General features: G+C 43.0%; 1 long non-coding RNA gene across 2 annotated transcripts in view; it reads left to right on the top strand.

Annotated features, from left to right (window-relative positions):
- LOC135445054 (uncharacterized) overlaps window positions 1-20093 on the top strand; it is a 62107-nt gene that overhangs the window by 17761 nt on the left and 24253 nt on the right. For both annotated transcript variants that reach the window (XR_010439445.1, XR_010439446.1), the window contains exon 3: window positions 12168-12301. This is a non-coding gene — a long non-coding RNA (uncharacterized LOC135445054). The remainder of the gene's footprint in view (window positions 1-12167; window positions 12302-20093) is intronic.

Here is a 20093-nt window from a genome sequence, read left to right as displayed (position 1 = left end):
GACACCTCAAATCCTTTGTTGCTGCTCTTATCATTAGAACAGAACATCTTACACACATCTTGGCTGCTGCAATGGCTGGTTTGGAGGACTGGTGCTAGTACAGGGTACATTTGTCTTAAATGAAAAGTATTTAGAAACAAGCATGAACTGCTTCCCATATGGAATGGAAGATAAAGCAACATTTGTGGCTCCCTCTCCCATGCTGGGCAGGTGTAAAGCAGGAAGGATGTAAATGCAGATGAATTTGTTTACACACACATTCTGTTTTATTCTTCAGAAGGTAAAATGTTGTGCTTTTGTAAATCCTTCTCCATGTCTTTGCACATATCCAAGTTGTTAGGTGCTTGGCTCACATAAATCAGAAGATGTTAGAAATTAGGGAAATAAGTTGTTTTGTCTTGTTTGGGATGTTCCAAATCAGTGTGGTCAGGAGCTAATCCCAGTGATGGAGAATTTGTCAAGAGTGTCATCCTTTTGGGGACACTTTGAGCCCTTTCCTTGCCCTTTTCTGACTTTCCAGGAATGTGCCAAGTGCCTGTCAGCTTTGTCCATTACAGTTTAGTTCAGAAATCACTTGTGGGGGTTACCAAGGACACCAAGTAAAACTCAGCACTCTGATTTTGCAGTCACAGTATTCTGCAAGAACAGAATATTCTCCTCATTGCAGGGAGCTACAGATTTTGGGGTAGCACCAGTTGGAATGAGCATTGTGCTCAATGAGGGACTTGCAGGTAGGAGCTCTTCTATGGAACTGAGCTGCTAAATCCCATTGGTCCATACAGAATGGAAAAGAAGAATAAATCAGGGATTCATTTCAGCTTTTTGCCATTCAGATGAAAACCCAGATAATGACACAGACACTGAGTTTTCTTGGTTTAATTTGAACATTCAATGTAACTTGGTGGAAATTCCCCATTGCTGGGTTTAAAAAAATTTAATTAGAATAGTCACAAACTATATATGAGCACTTTCTTCAATACACATAGTCCTTTCCCAGTCAGTGAAGGATTAAAAATGAAAGTTGTTACTGAGAGATGAAATTAGAGTATTTGTGTCATTGTTATCCTTTCATGTTTTTTCATCCTTTATTATTCTTCTATCTTTAATCCTCCCCTCCTTAATTCACTCTTCAAGGCAGTGGGAATGTCTTATAAAAGGATGATGAAAGCATGAATGGAATAATTGTGGCTTTGGTTTCCAAGTCTCACCTCAGTGTTTCAGAAGGGCTGTGAACCATTTTAAGACCTGAGTGCCTCAGTGATTTGTTGGTTTGGCAGTGGTGTGTGAGATTGTGCAGGTCAGCCCTGCACTCCTGTGACCCCTTTTGTGCTCTGCTCTGCTTCCCTGACATCCACTCACAGACCTGAAATTGTGTTTAAATAGAATTTACTGAAAGAATGGCAGTTCCCCTTCATATCTTTCCTTGTAGTTCCTCATGATCTGAACTTGCCCTCTTTCTTACACCACCACATTTAGCTCAGTGATGAAAACACCATAAGAGAATTTCAAATACATTACAAATAATTGTTTTCTCAAAAAATCATCCCATTAATTTGCCATTGTCTGTAGCCAGCAGTCCCAGGACAAAGAAATGCAGAAGCTCTTTGCTGTAACTTTGGGGCAGGGGAGAACTAAGCAGAAGTTGTGTTTGTATGTGCCAAGGGAACAGGGAAGTAAATGATAAATTCTGTGTGTTGCCTGCAGGGAGACTGGAACCTGTCCATTTCCAGAATTTGTGACCAGCATCTGAAGCTTGAGAGGGTCATTGGCAGTGGGTATCTGACAGTAAGTGGCTGAAAGTAGCCAGGAGAAGATTAGGATTCCAGAGATTTCCTTTCACAGCATCAATCAAAGGCTTTTAAGGGATAAGGATCGTAAAGAGATGTGAACTGAGATATGAAAGAGTACTAGTTGTAAAAGCCCACCAAATGATACTTATCAGCTGGATTTGGATTAGCCTGAGACCATCAAGAGATACTTTTCTATGGCAGAATCTCAGGAAAAAACCCTTTGGTTTTTCACTCCTGTGTTCAAACATGATTTCTGTCATCATCTCAGAGGCTGGTAGGATCAGTCCAGTTGCCTGTGCTAATGACAAGCTGTTGATGGCTGTGTCTGTAATTTGTGATGCTGTTGGCATGAAGGAGGGCTTCGGGCCAATTGGGTAATTGATGGGTGTAAAATCCATGGCACCACAGTGCTGGTGCTGGCTACAGCTACTCCCAGCAGTGCTGCTGTTTGGGTGGGATACAAACTGAATAAACCTGCCAGATGCTGTCCTGCTCACCCCCAAGGTAATGTTGGATCCCACATTCCCTGTGGGCACCAAGGAAGGGGAGCCCCAGACCTTCCCAGGTCTGTGAGTTGTGTAGCTTTAACACAAGCACACAGAAGATGAATTTTTCCTTTCAGGACCATGTTTTCCAAGGGCACAGCTTCCCCTGTGGATGTTTGCTGAGAGCCAGAGTCAGGTCTCAGCACTTTTGTGCTTCTGTTGGAAGTTGAGCTGCTCTGTTCTATGCATGCCTAAAGTCAAAGCTTTATGGAGCAGTTCAGTGTTCAAGTACCTGTGACTAGTTTGCAGCCTCACTTCATATCATCCTGCATCCAAGACAAGAATAAGTGCTTGACTCACAGCAGGATTTTGCCTCCTCCTTGGAATCCTAGAGGATCTGTTTTTATTGCTGCATTATCAAATATCATCAATAATTTTTATCTCTCAGCTGTTACCCCAGTGATCATTGCTCTGTTTGGTGAATGAAACCTCTGTCCCATTAGAGGGATATCTTTCCACTGCAATCTCTGGAATTCTCATTCCTGGGATCATGTCACTGGTGCCAAAGCCCCAAAGTCCAAACTGATGTCTTCTCTTTGAGCAGCAGCTACATGCAGCACAGCTCTGAGCATCAGACTTGGGAGCATGATAAATTCCTTCTCTTTCCACTTCTGGAAAAAAAAAAACAGCTTTTGTATGCTTGCATTTAAACTTGTTGCTGTTCTCAGACTTCAGTTTGAATTTGTACATGAAAATGACAATTGTCATGCTTCTCATTAACAGGTCTCTGACCATTCTAAATAAGATTATTATAATGCTATTCCACTTTGCAGCAGCAAAAACAGATGCAAAGCAAGATGATGAGGCTTTGCTTCATCTTACAAATGAAGCCCATGGAATCATGCTTCAGTGAGCTTTGGAAAACATGGAACAGGGCCCCAGAGCAGCTGTGAAATCTCCATCCTTGGATGTAGTCACAGCTCAGCTGGACCAGCCCCAGCAACCTGCTCTGCCTTTGGCTCATGGTTAGAGCAGATTAACTGCAACCAGCATCCTGCTATGCTTGCAATTCCAGAGACAGGAATGACTCAGGTTTCCAGAATTCCAGAGCTTTGTTTGACCTCTCCCACTTCACGCAAGGTAAATGGTGTATTTTCCATGAGTGAAAAACTAAATTCTTTTTGGCACATTTTATTTTGCTTGGGACATGGCAGAGTCACAATTTCAGCCAGCTCAGTGCCAATCCTTTTTTTGGGAGTCAGGGCAGAGTTGTTGTGGTCAGGAAAATCAGAGTGGAAGCAGTGTCACCACTGAGCAGAGCAAAGGAGTTCATTGAGGCATCTCCACGCAGGCAGAGCAAACACCAAGCACCTCCTGTGTCCGTGAAATCCAATTGCATCACGTTTTATAGACACACAGCTGACATAATTGAGTAATTCTGTGTATACAGAAATCATTCCTGCAGCAGTTTGCTCAGCCAGGGATCTAATGTCACTGGTAACCATGGCACCATGCTCTGTGCATTTATCAACCTCCTCACACTTCATTTTGTGCTGGCCTGTGAAAATAAAACCAGAATCAGATCCATCCCTTGGTCTCTCTGAAGGCTGAGGGGTACATGTAGCAATTGGTTTTGCATCAAGAAGTGTTTGTGATGGAGGCAGAGGCTCTTTGGGATCAGCCCAAGTGTTGCCCAGCACAGAAGCCACTGCTGTGCTTGGGTGCCCTTCCCTGGCATCCCTTCCCTGGCATCCTGGGTGTCCTGAGGGCATGGAGCTCCCGCAGGCCCTGTGTGTGTGCTGTGCCATCTGGCAGGAAACATTGACTTTTCAGTGCCATCTCCAGGGACTCGTTTATTTTATCCAGCCATGGCTTTCTATAAAAGACACATAAATCCTCCTTCTAGGAGGATGAATGCCCTGATCACTGGGTTAGCAAGTTTTACACACATATTCTCTGCTCTTCATAGATTCTGAGGATGGTGTGTTTGGTTTTTACAGGGTGGAGAGGAATACTCAGCTCTGAGTCTCCCCTTTCCCCTTTTCTCATGCAGTTGCTATTCAGGCATTTTCCTTAGAGGTGAAAAAATGGAGCTGAAACCTCTTAGATGGGTTAGGGAGTTACAAAATCTTTCATGTCTTCATGTCAGCCTCATGGCAGATTTATCACAGAGCTGTCACATAACAAGGGAGGTGCTGGTGGCTGTGTTTGAAAGAAATGCTTAGTTCCAAAAAAGGGGGGAAAAAAAGGTATGAGGGAGGCTCTGACAGACCTGACTGTAACAGTGTGCAGGGGGAGACAGCTCTGCCCAGCCCCAAGGAATGTGCAAACTGCTGAATGGCAGCAGAGGCTCCTGCACTTCTTGAGTTTTCCTGTGTGGATGATCCCAGGGATCATCTCAGAGCCATCCTGGCACTGTGCAAAATTGGGCTTTTTTGTTGGTGCCTAGGTGAGAGCTGTGGGCTTTGCTGTGCTGCCCCCACCAGAAAAGGAGATGGCATAAAAATGAGGCCAGCTTTACCATTAATGAAATAAGAAGGATTTTTTTGGGAAAAAACAATTGGCAGTGACCAATTACAGGGTCAGATGCAAGTTTGCCATTGTGTTTCTCAGTGAAGAGCTGTAATGAAGATTAGTTGTTAATATTGCTCTTAGATAGATAGAGACATTCTCTTTTGCTGGTGAAGTGAGACCAAAGTTATGTCTGTGAGGAATATGAATTTTTCATAGGTGACTGGTGAAGGCCTTGTTCAAGGCTGAAGCTCAGTGGGTTTTTAGCTGAAAACTTCAGCAGCTTTCAGGTGAGCAGAGGCCAGGGGGTTTAGCAGAAAGAAAGCAAACAGCACATGGAAGGAACCCTTTGAGGACCTGCAATGAGAGAAGGAGTTAATTTCTTTTTCTGTTTTTTTTTCTGTTTTGGCCCAACTTTATTTTGCACCTCAATACATCTCCACTTGCATTTTTTAATACAACTGGATTGCTAGAGCAAAATAAAGCAAAAAGCCACAGTCTAATGCTTGCAAAATGCCTTGATTTTTGTTAAAGAGCAGCTGTTTTCTCTGAGCCTCTGTGCCTGCCACTGGCTGACAGAAATCAGATTTTCCCTGAGAATTTCCTTAATTAAGTTGAACATTTGACTTAACAAGAAAGAAATTACTATATTGGTGGATGGTGTTATGCTGAAAAATAGAGCTTTTAGTCATTTAATAATAAAAACATTTCCTTAAGCTTTGGCTTAAACAAAATAAGTGGAGATGAGTCAGAGAGCTCTGGAAGACAGACAGTGCTGTGGAATGGGACAGATTTTTGGAAGCCTTTAGCAACAATATCCTGACTCCTGAGTGCAGTGCATTTCTGATGGAATTACACACCCTGCTCCTCTATGAGTGCAGGAATAGTTCTGGTGACAATGGCCTTTCAGTGCATAAGAATTGAATTAATACTGATTAAATTGCATTACAGAAATAGAACATTTTCACAGCACTGGAAGCTGCTTTGCCAATAATGCTGTGCTGGGTATTGGGAACTGTTTCAAGCTACTCAGCATTAATGAATGGGAATTACTGAGTATAAATATTTTAATTTTTTTTTTTTTATTTAAGAGGATGGTTCTGCCAGTCTTGCTGATGTTGAGCTATAATAAGATATGTATGAGCAATTTTGATGTGAATTATATAACATCACATTTCTCACTTGTTCTCTGTTCCTCCTTCACTTTTTTTTGTCTAAACCATTTTACTCACCTTTAAGCTTAAGAGTTGTGGAATTCCACAGTGATTGATGCCTGTTTAGGCTCATAATTCAGCATGACTGCCCTGTGAGATCACTTGGTATGAGGCAAAGGAGAATTGTGCTTGTTCTTAGGTGGTACGAAGAATGCAGAAAGGTTCATGTAACATTGGCCAGTGACAGTAATAAATAATTTTCCTATCTCTGTTTACATAGAACATTTTCTTGGCTTGCACTGTAAAACCTGGCTATCAAAAGTATTTATGTTATGACTCTACCTGAAGTCATATAACTGAGATAACTTAATTTTTTAGCATAACTAAGTCCTACAATAGGGAGTTACCACTAAAACATTTATTACTGTTATATTTAAAAAGTATTCCATGTTTCACCTGCTGTACATTGTCATGAGAGACTGGAAATGAGAGGTTTTCTACAAAAGTCCTGAAGTAGAAGAATATGGACATCAAACTGTGTTCCTTTTCTTTTCTTTTAAACACCCTGTGTTTCAAGGACTAAGAATATTAGGAAGAACAATATGCTTTCAGGATTAATGTGAAATACTGACAATCACCTCCATTGGAAACAGTCTCAGAGAAGCTGGAAATAATCAGAAGGGAAGGCTGAAGATGTAGATGGGGTGAGTGGGATGTGCTGGCATGGGGACATTATTGTGCCCCGAGGGTTTAAGCCAGAGGTGGACAAGTGCCCATACTGGGGGGTCAGCACGAACCAGGCAGTGCAGTTGGGCAGCTCCCTGCTTGTGTCAGCCCTGGGGGATCCTTTGGGGCTGGAGCCACGAGCTCCCAACATCCTCTGTGCCTGGGGAGTGCGAGGGAACTCCCACTGTTTGCAGCTGAGTCATGGATCAATAACTCCAGGTACAATTTGTAACAGCAGCAGATGCTTCCTTAGCAGAGGTGGAAGTCCTGAATCAGATGAAAACACCAATATCATTAATGTCTGATGTTCCACTGGCAGCTATTCTAGTATCCAAACCAGAGGTAACTTCTGACCTTTGTTTTCGCCAAACTGTCAGAAGTGACAGGAATCACATTCACTGCAGGACTTTGTAACCTGCTGGAGGCTGGCACCCAAACACATCATTCAAACTTGTTTCCTCCCAGTCTTGTTCCCACATCACCGAGCTTTCATCTCACAATGCCTGTGCCCATCAATTTCTGTGCCTGCTCTACCCATCTTTGTGTTTTCCATCAGTTTGTTTGGAGCAAGAAAAATGAAACTTCACACAAAACCTCACAGTTCATTCAGGTGACCTGAAGTCATCCAGGGGTTTGAAAAACAGCCTTAGGGTAAAACAAATGTGTTTTCTGTAGACTGTGGATTGGCAGCAAGAGCATTATAGTGCAGGGAAAGGACTGGCAGGATGGAAAATTTCCCAAGCTCTCGTGGTTCCCAGGACGTTTTCAGACCAAGTTCACAAAACAAACATTTCCAGGTGCTGTGGTTTGATGTGTTTGCCTGAGGGTGTGTGGGCACCCCGAAGGTGAGCTCTGGCATTGCCTGCCAGGGTACCCTGGGCATGTCCTTGTTCTCCCAGGAGCTCCAGTGCTTTGGGTTTTTGTGCTGGCAGCACAGCAGCACTGACAAGCACATTTGCATCTTGATTTGTGTGCAGGATTTCTGGGCTTTCTTGCCCCAAAGAATCCACATCAAATGTTCATTTAGCTCTCTCCCTGGAAGGAAAAAGCAGAACAAGAGCAAGAACAGAGATGGATTTCTCCTTGCCTTTGCTCTGCTCAGTCTCTTGTCTGTAATTACTGTGTATCACCTCTTGCTGCTTTGTAGCAACATATAGAAAGAAATCTTTTCCTTTTGATGAAATGCCAACAAATCCACAGGATGGCAGAGCGCAAAAAAGAGCAGCTGACAGTCCTTTTATATTCCTATACAGACACACAAACAGAGCCATGAATCTTCATGAGAATGGCTGCAAGGTTTTCACAAGATAAATCATTTGAGAACCGAACCAAACCCATGCTACTGAGGCTTCACTAATTATATTAAAAATAATAATTTAATTATCAACAAAAATTAATGACAGGAACAACCTAGTGCCACCTGCCATGTGAAATTATTTTCAGGAGGGCTCAGGCATTCTGAAAAATGCTGCTCAGGAGATGGAGAGTGGTATTTTCTGTGTGTCCTGAGTCCCCAGTGTTGCACTGCTGACCTGAGGCTGAAGTGGAGGAAAGGACAGAAAGCTGCAGGGTTTGCAGTTTGGTACTGAACACTATGAATTAATTATTTACTCTGCACTGGTGAAAATGAAAGTGCAGATTTCTGGTAAAAGTAGCATGAGATTTCAAAATGAAACTATTCCACTTTGGATGTTTTCAAATGACTTCACCAACTCCTAAACCCTGTCTTTAGGGAAAGTGGTATTGCTATTTTTTTTAGAGTGAAAAAGAAATCCCAGGGGAGGTAATGAAGCAAGTAGGAAAGAAAAGAAACTAAAAGGTGTAAGAAAAAAGCAAAAACCTTGCATCAAAAGCAAATGCCTGCGTTTGGGTAGCACTGAATGTGCAGGAATCAGCCTTCCTGGATTGCCCGTGTCCCATGGAAAAGATCGAGCGCTGCCACCACTAGAGGACAGCCTCGCATTTAACATCTGGATCTCCCCTTACATCATCCCAGCCACAGTGAAACAGGTGCTCTCTGGGGAGGGCTGGGAGAGGCGTGTCCAAAAGGGACTCAGAACACTCGAGGAGTATTTTTAAAAGTGGATTTATACTTAAAGCTGCAGCTATTTAATAAGGACAATCTCACAATAGATCGGGGCCTCGCATAAATGAAATCTTCCCTATCCCAATCCAAGTAGTTGGCAGGGATTTTCTGTTCATTTTTTAGGGGGTTGGGTTTTTTTTTTTTTCCCCTCAAAATATTAATCACTGCCTGAAATATTTCTTGTTTATTCAAGGTGTACACCATGAAAGTGTTTGGAAATCATTCTGTATCCAGTTATACTTGTTGTAAGGATAGTGAAGAAATTCCAGGGAGGTTTTCCAAATGTTGAGCTGGTCAACTCCTGAGGAGGAGCAGAGCTGGGCATCACTAATTGCAAAACCAACCTCTCTCTCCACCTCCCCTGGTGCTGAGGCAAGAGCAATTCGAGTCAGTGCTAGCATTCCTGCAAAATAAAAATAGCCTGAGTGTTAACACACGGTTACAGGGAATGTGTTATTGTAGCCCAGCATTTGTAGGAAGAAAAATAAAAAGGTTTGCAGAGGGTAACAGGCATCAATAAACAAACTGAATGAGATCTTATATGAGGGGCAGAATGATAGCTATAGAAAATTCTGGAGTTAGGAAAGGTGGGGCTGCAGCAGAAGCCAGGTGAGGAAGACAAGTGCCCAGCTGGGCAGGAAGGCCCTGGTGCCACAGGGAAGGTGCTGGGAATTGTCAGTGGGTCTGCAGCTCTTAAAGGCCAGAGTTATTAACAGATCATAGAGAGCTCGGGCACAAAGGTTCACTGAAATACAGCAGGAATTGCCAAAGTGAGAAATTAAGTGCTCTGTGAAGGAGTTCAGAGGATAATTGGATGCTGTCGAGTGAACAAAGGGACTGGCAAATTATGTCTGTGTAAATATACAGCTTGATAAAATAGCAGTTTATAAAGACACACTCTCCAAATGTTTATTGCTGAGAAATAAAAATATGCAGGATAAATTTGTATAAGAGGCACCATATCAAAGATGACAGTGCTTATGGTTCATTTTTGAGTAAGAAAAATACCATTTCCTGGAGGGACTATAATGCAACAGATTTCCAGTGGACTTCACGGAGATAGGGAGCTTTCTGTAGCTTTTTAAGGAAAAGAACAATGGGATAAATGTTGAGAACAATGTAATGCATGTTTATGGTTAATGATATGACATGTTTGAAACAAGCAACAGGTCATGGGTCAGGGGTTGTCTTTGGAGAAGAAATTCAGTTTTCTTGATAGTTCATGAACCTCCACAGCCAAAAATGCATCAGATATCTGCTGTTTGCGGTACAAGGACTAATTATCAACACCTAAAATTCTGGCACTTGGAACAATCCTGCTGGCATTCCCCTTACAGAAATACAGGACAAAGCTGTCCAGGTGTAGACAAAAAAAACCCAACCATTTTTCTAGAATCTGAGCATCCTGAGCTCTTTTTCCAGGCCATGTTGCATTGTCAGTGTCCAAAGTACAGCACAGTTGTATTTCTTGTATGGATTGTCACGTTCCCAGATCCCTGAGTGACTGAGCTTTCTTCGGGTGAAAAATTGTGAAATGCACATTTTTGCAGACCAACTATCTGTCACTGAGAAAAGCCATGAATAATTCTGAGTGAGAAACAGACCTGAGGACTTTGCAGTCTGCTCACAAGCAGGAGAAGTTTCTCTGAATAAATAATTGGCTGGGAATCAGCTCGTCCATTCCACTTGTTACCAAATCCTTCTCAAAAGAGGAGTTGGCCTACAGGGAAACTACTCACAGGTATGCAGCTTGGATAGAATATTTGAATTTAAATCCATGAAGAAAAATATTATTATTTATTGAGCAGTGAACAAGAAAAAGATCCAAATACAGCTCTTTGGTGAAAGACCATGAAATACACAGTTGTGCTATCAAAGCTGGGTGTTAACAGGGAATGCTGAATGCAGATATAACTCTGGTGGCACTATTATTTCTTTGCACTGTTCCACAGGTATAAACACACTGCTGCTGGCAGGAATGCCTGGCATTGCTCTGTTGTGGCCAGGCTATGGCATTCCCAGGTAGGAAAAGAGGGGGCTTGAAATATCTTTGCACTGCAGAGGTTCATGGCTGGTGCCTCAGCTTTCTTCCAGCTTTTAGAGAGTGGAGACATTCCCTGGGGCTGCTCTAGAGGAGCAGAACAGAGAAGGAGAGAAGTAGCAGGATGTCATTTGTGCCTTATATCTGAGTTTTACCAACTCAGTGTCAGGCAAAGAAGAACCTCACAAGCTACAGAAGGGCTCAGATGTGTTTTGTCCCTAATGTAGAGGGGTTGGTCCTTTGCTGCTGTTCAGAGCCCTTGTAATCAGATGGGAATTCCTACCCTGGCTCCACCAGGAATGTGCTCAAAGGGAAAATCATACAGACACAGGGAAATGGGGCCATGCTGTGGTCCTGCAGCACAAGACAGCTCAGGAGCAAAACTGAACCAGGATTCTTTAAAATATGATAAAGTGAGGGAGACACTTTATGTTTTGTGTATTAAACTCTTCAGTGAGTCCTGAGAAAAACAGCAGTGAATTCCCCAGGAATGCCTGTGAGGAGCTGCCTGTGGGACAGGGCTCAAACAGAGCTCAGGAGACAGAGCCAAAGATAAGGGATGGAGAATCCCAGAGTGTGAAAGAGTTGGAATGGCCCTTAAGGATCATCCAGTCCCAACTGCTCACCTCCCACTAAACCAGGTTGCTCAAGGCCTTATCCAGCTGTTTTCACAGAGCCTGAATTCCTCCTTGGATAAGCCCTGCTCCCTCTGCAGATGCCCAGGCACCCTCTCCTGGCAGAGGATGTCCAAGGGCAGCAGTCTCCTGAGGCCAAAGTTCTCTGTGCTCTCCTGCAGAGTTTAGGAAGCTGTGTTTTAGTTGCTCTCAGAGATACAAGAGCCAGAAATATCCCAGCTTTTCTTTTGGGTGTCAGAGTGAGTTTGCAGAGCTGACAGTGGGAGAAGTCACCTTTTCTTTTCCAGGCCAGACACAAAAATACTTTTGTCAATTGTGTTACTTTTCAGAGAATAAAAAAATTTTAAAAAGTTGTGCTACAAAAGCCCTCTGTCTGTGGTGGGAACTGGGGTAAGTCCTGTGCCTGCTGTGAAATGTCACAAGGTGACACCAGTTTGGGTGTGACAGTGTCACTCTCAAGCACCTCTGTCTGGTGAGATCACCCCATTTAGAAGTTTGGGCACTTCCTCTCTCCATGGCATATGGGAGAACTGAGGACAAACAGAGGAAACAATATCAGGTCCAAATAGAAATTTGTGATGCTCATGGCTACCTCATTTCAAATAATGAAGGAGTTTGGGTAGATGTTTAACAAATATAAGCGTGTTGGGCTTCAACACCTACTCTGCTTTGGCAGAGATACGGTGCCACAAATATTTTAATTCCATCTCCGATTTTGTTGATTTTTGTTGTTTTCTAGGAAACAAAGAAACAAAGAAACCTGCTGAGTGCAGTGGTGACTTTGGATGAGGAGGAGCCCTGCCCACCATTGCTCCTCACAACAGTGGTTCAGTCAAGCAGTTGGAGCCCTGACCACCCAGTGCTCCCAGCAAGGTGTGTTTAAGTCATTTTTTCTACTTTAATCCTGCATTCTGAGCAAATGAACACAGGCTGATGGCTCTGGCTTTGCCTACCAAATTACACTCTGTTAATCTTCATTTCTAAAATAAAGGTACTGCTGCAGCACAGGAAGATGGGGCATCCCAGAACAAACCCTGATAGGTGCTCCACACAGATTTCTCTAACTGAAGGAAGATTCTGTGTGGATCTAAACCAAAAAAAAAAAAAAAAAAAAAAAAAAAAGGTTTTGTTTTTCTAAGAAAGCAGGGAGTAAAATGATTTATGTTTCCTGTTAGGTGCTCAGTGATAGGATCAGTTAAATAAGTTGCAGGATCTAATCATTACAGAGAACCCATTCATTTGGCTCATATGTATGAAAAGGCATCCAAGAGATAAGAAAACAACACACCACAGTCCTTTCACCTTCTGTTGGACACAGCTCCTCCAGAGCTGCTGCCAGAGTCTGAGGCAGCAACCCAATTTTCTGTCCCTGCTGGTGCCACTGGGCCAGGCTGTGCTCCCTGCAGGTGCCACCCCCTGCCAGCACCCAGATGGCCAAGGAGAGAATTGCTGGAGCTGTTCTGTTCCATTCCCCACGTGAGGGGAGCTTGTCAGGCAGCACTGGCTGGAGCAAAGGCAATGACTGCATCTCCTGTGCTGGACTGATGGATGCACACTGCCAAAGATTTCCAAAACATAAATAATTCAGCTCAATCCTTTCTAGGTGAGGGGGATGAAGTGCTGAAGGCCCAGCTCCCTGGAGAAGAGGGTAACCCAGGGTGTTAACCCCGCCCCATTTGGTCTCTCCCTGTGAAATTATGGCAAAAGTTGCTCCTCAGATGGCTTTATATTTGCATTTCTATTAAATATTTATTGTTCCTCTTCTTGCAAGGAACTATTATGTGGCAGCCATCCTATATATTTTTATATTCCCATTTTCTTCTGGCTTACATGTACTATTGCCCGAAATAAACATGCTCAATTATGAAAGAAAATCTAATTCCCAAGCTTATTTGAGCATTTTATTTCTGAAGGTTTCATACAATTAGCATTTGCTTTTTTTTCAGAATATGATAATTTAAGTGAAAAGGAAGGAAAAATGAAGAGAAGTAGGACAGATATTTACAAGCCACTGCAGAAACATGCTAGTAATAGTAATACTGTGCCCCTAGGATGTCTTTCCTCTGAGTACCTTGAAATGCAGGACATAAATTAATTATAAATGCACCTTCCATGGTCTCTCTGAAGTAGGTACTGCTAATTGAACTTCATAGGCAAAGTAACTACATGGCAAAGGTGTACATTTCAAAATCCATCTTCCCTAATAAGGCCCTTAATGCATTTATTAGCTGTGTCAGCAAGCACAGTTTAAAACAAGAATTTTCAAGTGCAGTCTTGAGAGAGAGCCCATTGCTGCCTCACTTGAGAGAAGGCAGGGCTTGTCTGACACTGCTCCCATCTTTCTGTGCTGCTCCATCCATCCTCTTTCCTCTTTCCCTCACAGGGATTGAGGCTGTGGGCACTTTTAGGATATTTTTTGTCACTGCCCTTGTTTGCTCAGCTCTGTTGCAAAGGAGAGGGAAGGTTTGGCTGCACCCCTGCAGGATGGGGCCCAGAAGCAGCTCCCAGGATCAAAAAATGGGGATGGGAGGCACCTCCCAGCAGTATAAAAGCCAGGAGTGGATCCAGAGCTGTGATTACTGCAGTTAAAAAGGAAGATTGGATTACTGGGTTGAAAAGGAAGAATGCTATAAAAAAACCAGAGGGGGGGGAGGTGGAGAGGGAGATAGAGCCAGGGTAGGTTTTGCATGGTTGGATTGCTGATTAAAGCTCATCCTCAGTGGGGCAACTCCTGGAAATGACTCTGGCGAGCGAGAGTGTCCCGGCTGTGCCAAGTGCAGGAGCTCCAGGGACTGATTTTCACTAAAGGTCCACAATGACTACAAGCTGATGAAGTGCTCCTGGCTTTTCTGAATTTCCATTTTCTAATTCACATTGAAAAACAGAGGTTTGAGATTCAGTTGGGTTGCAACTTTTATTGCAAATGTAATTACAAATGTAAAGTAAGCAAGTATATCTCTCAGGTAATGAACTCCAAACCTGGCACTGTGTTGTCTTGGATGGAATATTTCTTGCCCAGATTTATCCCATGTACTCATTAAATGCATCTAAGTGTTTCTTTAGAACCCATAGATTTTTTTACTGCCGTATTAAATCTAAATTAAATGCTTTTGAGGCATTTATAGTGCTATCATTTGCTCCAGCAGGGAATATGCAAAAGAAATGCTGTAAAAGAAATCAGGATATATTCTCAGGAACTCTGAAACAAAGGCAGGGAGAACCCTGTGCCGTGCTGGGCATTACTGCAGGTGCCCCTGAGCTTTGCTATCTGATTTTGGGGTTGCTGGTTAAAAAGCCATGCTGAATTTGAGTGCCAGCCATGATCATTCCATCTGTATGGGGTACTGACAAATTGGGTTCAGATGTGGCTCTTTGGGGCATGGATGATCTCCCAAAGCCGCTCTTGTGGGGTCCCTGGTGCCACTGGAGAAGCTGCAAGGTGTCTCTGTGGCCCTGTCCCTCCCCAGCTTGTGCTTCCCTTCCCTGTGGGAACACCCAGACACTGCTGCTGCTCCTGCTGCCAAATCAGAGCTTTCCACCTGAGTACCTGAGTTCAGGGCTGTTGTGGGAAATTGTGTGCATAATGGAATTCCTAAATCTGGGGCCTCTCTTCTGAATCTCCTCTGTAGGGCACGATGGTGTGGAAGGTGGGTGGAGTAGGACTTATCCAAAAAATGCCTAATGGTGTTGTCACTCTGTAATTTGTGTTTAGTGCTGCTAAGGCCTCAGTGATGAGGTGAGAAAACACTGTTAGGTCACTGAAATGCCGAATGCACAGACTTTGCTTTCCAAAGGGAGGCCCTGCAGGGAGAGAAGTGTTGCTGTGGTCTTCACCCATGCTGTTATTACCAGGTGATTTTGAAAGGTTCTCCTACAACAAATTTAGGATGGTAGGGTTTAGGATCATGTCTTGCTTTGAAGACAGGTGTCTGCTAAGGAAGGCAGGACCCTCGCCTGAAATGGAAAATGTAAAACCCCTCCCTCCAAATTGTTATAATTTTGAAATTAAGGGGGCTCTCAGGCAAAGACAGGAGAGTAGGAATAGCAGTTCTTTATTAGGAAAAAATAAAAATAAAATAAACAATGCAGTAATACAAAACAAGACTGACAGAGTCAGAATATGACCTGACCTCCCGTGGGTCAGGGCAGTGGCACAGTCCCATTCCATGGTGGCTCAGCCCTCCTGCAGTGCCAGCTGTGGTTCTGTTTGGATCAGGGATCCTGTCATTTTCCTCTGAAGGTCCAGTGGTGCAGTAGATGGGTCTGGTCCTCCTGTGGGGATCCAGTGGGAAAGGCTGGCCTGGTGTCCCAAAATGTCAGATTGGATCCAGGTAGGAATGCTTGGCTCTTCCCCTGGGCAGAGCATCTCCCATTGAGATGATAGAATTTTATCATGCAGGGACACTCACTGGCACAGTAACAGCAGAGATCTCCTGGAGGGAGGATTGGTTGTGGAAGAGATAAAGAAAACTGCCCAATGAACAGGAGATAACTGCCCCACCTCTAACAGATGGCATCAGGATCCACACATTGTCTTGCAATCTAGGACAGATCATAGCTGTGGCATGGCTGTGTCTCCTACACTCAGGATGGAGGTGCAGGAAGTTTGCACTGCTGTAGATGATTTTTCAGAGTCCTGCCAACTTGATCCAGCTCAGAAACTTTCCCCAGAAGTAAACTGTGGACAAATCCTGTCCCTAGGAAATCACCCTGAGATGGACCACTGACATCAGCAGGGTAGGATATCACAGGTGACCTTCTTGACCTTTTGGCCTCTTTGCCATCACTGCCTGAGTTGCTAAAAAATTGAAAAAATAAAAAGGCAGCAGCAGCACAGAATGTCACAACCTGCTTGTTTTGTTGGCACCAATGCTGAATTGGTCCTTGGATGCATTTGCTTTTACAACACACCACAAATGCCTTTCCCCGCCCTTGCCATTTCAGTGCTGATGTTTCATTTTAAACCCACTTTTTTTTTTCTGAGTGGATGTACAGTTCTCCCTAATAACAGCATCAGGGTTACTATGGCTACAGCTTTTCATTGTTGAGGTCCAGCATATGGAGAAGAGAAAAATTACTCCCAAAGTCACTGATAAATTTCAGAATTAATGTTAATATTAGGAAAAGGCGGCAGCAATGGATTAGCTCCCTCACATGTCTGAAATGAGCCTGGATTCCCTCAGTCACGTGCCTTCCATTCCTCCATCAATATCTGGCTTGCTTCTCACAGTCAGGAGTCAGAAATGTGAGGTGGACGTGAGATTTCTCCTGCCTTGGAGCAGAGCTCAGGCTGTTGCTGCCATTGTGATTAATGTCTTGAGTCCTTCCACACCTTTTTGCCCTTTCCCTGTCTCTCTTCTGGACTAAAAGGAAGATTAAGGTACAGGGAATTCAGTATCTTTGAGCTGTTATTTTCTGAGAAGTTAAAAAGATTATCTGAATTCCTGAAACCAGAATATGAGGATTAGGGTTTGTGGGATGTTTTTAAGTATTTAATGTTTTTCTGTAAATTAAGGTATTTTGAGTGGGGAGGGGAAAAACACAAAACCTCTGAGTGAACACCTATATCTCACTAATTTCCAATGATAAAATTATTCTTGTGCCTTCAAGATATTTGAAATATTAGCTATAATTCCTTTTGAAAGTTCAGAGCATGGGCTGACATTTATGTATTTTAGCTTGCATTACATATTCTTATTTTGCTGGGTCAGTGTGCAGGAAGGTTCTTGTGCAAATTCTGGTGATTTAGGGTTTGAGAAGAACATGCCAGCCAATAAACCAGAGAATCTTGGAAGTGAAGGAACCGCAGCAGAGGGGTCTAAAGTTCAAACAGTGTGTTGTTCACAGCCGATTTTGTGCAGGGTTGGCCAAGGTCTCACAGTACTCATGAATTATTCACTCTGTAATAAATTGCACCATCTGAACAAGGAAAATAGGATAATTTGGAAGAGAGGGTATTACTTCTACCATCCTAATTCACAATGTCTGTAATTTTATACTTTGGAAGGAATTTTCAATATTTAATAGTGGGATCTTTCAAGTTATTCCAGAGCTTGAATTGCTTGTGAAGTCCTGGCCTTAGACCCTGAGATATTAACAGGTTGATTTTTTAAAAAAAGGAAAAATATATTTATAGGGATCTCAGGAACAATTTAAAATATATTAAAAATGATTTAATATTCAGAAAATGTTTCAGCATTTAAAGATGTTCCTTGTGATTTTTAATGTGATGCCCTGAGGAGAAATATGCTGTGGTGAGATCATTATGATAGCAGCACACTGAACCCAGGACATTCCTTCCAATTCTGCATTGCAGTGTTTGAGCACAGAAGAAATTGTTAAAACTCTGAAAAAGAAAAATTAGCAGTGAGCAATCTGTGGGATGCCTGGCAGGTTGTGCTCCATGTTGGATGGGATGTGGGATCCTCCATAGATGATCCACAGGTTTGCCCCCTAAAACACGGGGGCTGGAACCCCCTCACCCAGCTGGATGGACAGCAGAGTAACTGAGAATCTGTTCATGTCCAGGTGCTGAAAATAAATAGGATTATTCTCAAACCTGATTTGGGAATAGCCCTAGCTGGTTTCTAGCTGTATCTTCAGTCAACTCTCTGGATGAATAATAATATTTCGTAAAATATTTCTAGGGCGCAAGGGGAAAACAAGGACTGTCCTCTGGTTAATGTTTGATGGTTTTATGCAGTGTACTGGTTCTTCCTCATGGGCTCACTGGCTGAGCTTGGTAAATTTAATGCTGTTCAGGTTTTGTGGCTTTTCTTGGAAGATATTTTTTCCTAGAGGCCAGAGGTAAGTCATCACTCTGGAGGATGCTCTAATTCTTTGAGCAAACGCTGCTCTAGTTTTACATTCACAGTTGCTTGAGTTTTAAGGCAGGGACTGAGTGAGACAGTGCAATTTTGGGGAAGAAACTGTGTGTGTTGTGGAGGTAATTACTGCTCTACTTCTTCTCTCTACTTCTCTGGCTCCTGCAGGGGCTGGACAATGAATCTGTGCTGATACCATGCTCCTGGTGACCTGGCAGAAGAAGCAGGTTCAAAAAATGTTTGTTTTCATGCATTCTAATCACTTTTGCTTGTACAATTTATTATAAATGGGATTTCAGCGATCATTATTTAGATGTGGCAGCTTGGCAAAAGCTTATTCCCCAACCTCATCAATTTAGAAAAAGTAATAAAAGGCAAAAAGAATTTAGTTTTTGTCTTAGAATTCAGATTGATTTTGCAGGGAAGTTTTGGGGTGTATCTGATGTGGAAGTGGTAGGAATTTCCACTGAAGAGTGAATGTGTAGAATTATACAATAGTGCAATATATATTGAGAGCTGTATTTGGTGCTGAGCACTTGTACTTGGATTCCTGAGATGCCTTAAACCTGCCCTTTTAAAAATACAATACATGGAATACACCTCATTTTGTGAAAGAAACTGAAGTATTTCCCCATTAGGAAAACTCCTGGCTTGCAGCCTGGGTAATGGCTTTGAATGTTTGGGGGTTGTTCAATCAGTTGAGAAGAGGATGCTGGTGACCACTTTGTGTCTCTGTATTGAGTGGAGTTTGAAGTTATCATGCTGGGCATGTTTACCTGAGTGATAAAAGTATATCTGTGATGTGAGAGATTCTAGGGTGCTCAGCTCTGTGGATGTAAAAATGTCTTGATTAAATATGTCCATCAAAACAAGATCACTCACAGGCAAGAAACTTTATGTGTATACAGTTATGTATCTGTACTCCTTCAAAAACTAATGCATAACATTCTTGGGGAAACAGCACAGGCAAATGCCTAATGAATTGTCAAATATAGGGAAAATGCAAAACATGAAATATAGAGTTAGGTGATCAGCAGCTGCAAACATGAAATTTTAATGACTGAGAAAGGCAGCCACCTCAGCTTTGATTAATAAAGCATTGCATTCAACATTATCATTTATCTGGCAGATGTAATAATATCAGAAGGGAAAAGCACAATTGTTTTGTTTCCAGTAGGTTTATCATGTTTGTGCATTAGTTGAGTCATGCCAGAGTGTGTTTGCTTGGTGATGGGAAAGGGAGGACATCTATTCACATAGAAACACTTTGACGTGTGCACTCGTGACATTTTTCCACTTTGCTTTCATCCCTTGAGTTTCTGGTGAAGGAACGTGTTACAAATGGAGAAATAAAGCTCATATTCCTTCTTGCATGTTGGCCAAGCTTCCTGAAGAGATTTGGGGCTTGTGTCAATCCAGGGTCTAACTCTCCATAGGATCAAAGAGCATCAAAGTGCACTGTTTTTCTAAGCCTTGCTCTGACACTTTCAAATGAAATGCTGGGGTTTGTGAGGGTCCTGACCTGTGTGAGGAGCCTGTCTCTCCCACTAGGCTGGCTGGGAGGCCAAGGTGAGGGAAGGCCCAGTTCCTGAATCCTGGCATACTCCTCCTGGAAGCAGCTGTGAGTGTGAGGCACTTCTGGAACAGCTCAAACCCAGAGGGGGAAGTGCTTGACCAGAGCACTTGACCCTGTGTCAGCACAGGAGCTGGTACCTGACTCTGACTGCTTCTCCTCCTGAGGCAGGGCTGCCTGTGGTCACACACTCTCATCCCAGGCAGCTCTTGAGCACTTCCCTGGCTGTGCCTGACTGACTGCACAGGAGAGAATTGCATTGCATTTG

This window comes from Zonotrichia leucophrys, chromosome 3 (assembly GCF_028769735.1).
Source record: "Zonotrichia leucophrys gambelii isolate GWCS_2022_RI chromosome 3, RI_Zleu_2.0, whole genome shotgun sequence".
NCBI lineage: Eukaryota > Metazoa > Chordata > Aves > Passeriformes > Passerellidae > Zonotrichia > Zonotrichia leucophrys.
Note: the sequence above shows the minus strand (reverse complement) of the source record. Positions and strands in the feature narration are given on the sequence as shown.